Source organism: Fragaria vesca, linkage group LG5 (genome assembly GCF_000184155.1).
Source record: "Fragaria vesca subsp. vesca linkage group LG5, FraVesHawaii_1.0, whole genome shotgun sequence".
NCBI classification, from domain to species: Eukaryota; Viridiplantae; Streptophyta; class Magnoliopsida; order Rosales; family Rosaceae; genus Fragaria; species Fragaria vesca.
In genome coordinates, this window is record NC_020495.1 from 7,408,883 (window position 1) to 7,410,275 (window position 1,393).

Below are 1,393 nucleotides of genomic sequence, written 5' to 3' on the forward strand. Positions count from 1 at the left end.
CTTTATAGTATCATGACAATCGTTTATATGTGATACTTGACAATATATAGTTGTGTATATATTGTATTCATTCATAAATGAGCATGTTCTTCAGTACTGTTCAAGGGAAGGTAAATTTACTTGATTAATTGTTGACTAGTATTAAAACTCTGCTTTGTATCTCTGTTGATATTGAGTGCATATCAGGTTTCTATAGGTTATCTATAGAAGTTTTATTTTTTGGTATTGCTAGAAGGTAAAGATTTGCTTTTCTGGACAATGAGCATGGACCAATGGAATTGACGAATGAGCATTTGTTTTCTATTTCTTTTGTTTTCTGTTGAATAGCATATATAACAGGTAAAGCACTGACCAATTTGGTTCAAGCGCATCTCATTGTTAAGAAAAGTAGCTAATAACTGAAAAACCATACTTGCCTGTAATGTATTGAAATGTAGATACCTGTACTGAAATTTCTTTATTTCACTTCTCAATATTTTTTGAGAACTTTGATTTTGGGGAGCTCACTTATTTCTAGAGCTGCAGAATTTTTTCACAACCTCAGGCTATAATTTTTTAGAAACCACACCAGTTGTTTTTTGAATGGGATAGTTGCACCTGCACATATCCCTAACCCTCCACCTCCACCACCACCACTAGTGATCAGAAGGTCACGAACAAAGAGGAGATCAACCCTTCATGTTTTTTCTGCTGATTTTCATATGTTGAAGTAGATTATGATGAGGGTGAGATTGAGAATCCCACTAATTTTTAAAGAAGCCATTTCTAGAGATCATTCACATGAGTGGGAGAAAACCATGATTTCAGAGTTGAAATCTATGCATGTGAATGATGTATGGGAGCTGATGATGTATGGGAGCTGATAAAGTCTTTAAAGTCAATTTAGCAAACCTAACAAGAGGTCTACTAATTCCAATTTTATCAGATGTCCCCTTAAGTACTACAAAATTAATGAGAGAAAGTTATGCATAAGGAGCTTGATGTTTTGAAGATAGGCACTGAAGCTCAGCTAGCAGTTCCATTACTAAACCTATGACTGTTGCTTTTGAAAAGCATGCAGCTGGTACAGGCATTTTGCCTAAACTTGATTGATAGGATCAGTGGGAGCTTTATTTATAGCTTCAGTATTATTTGCTAGCAGTTAAAGTTTTTTCTTGTGTAATTCTCATTTTGGTTCCAGTTTTGAACCTTATGTTTATTTTTTGCAACTTATGAATTTTCTGATTGAGAAATAAAAGTTCAGTGATGTTGCATTGCATTCTTTCTATGATTAGTTTGAATCATGATATAGCTATATGGATATTGTTATGTCTATTAAGACAATGTTGTTTTCAGAATTTAAAGGGCATCTGTTATAATTTTCTTTTGAAGATGATGTCAGGTTCTTGCATAC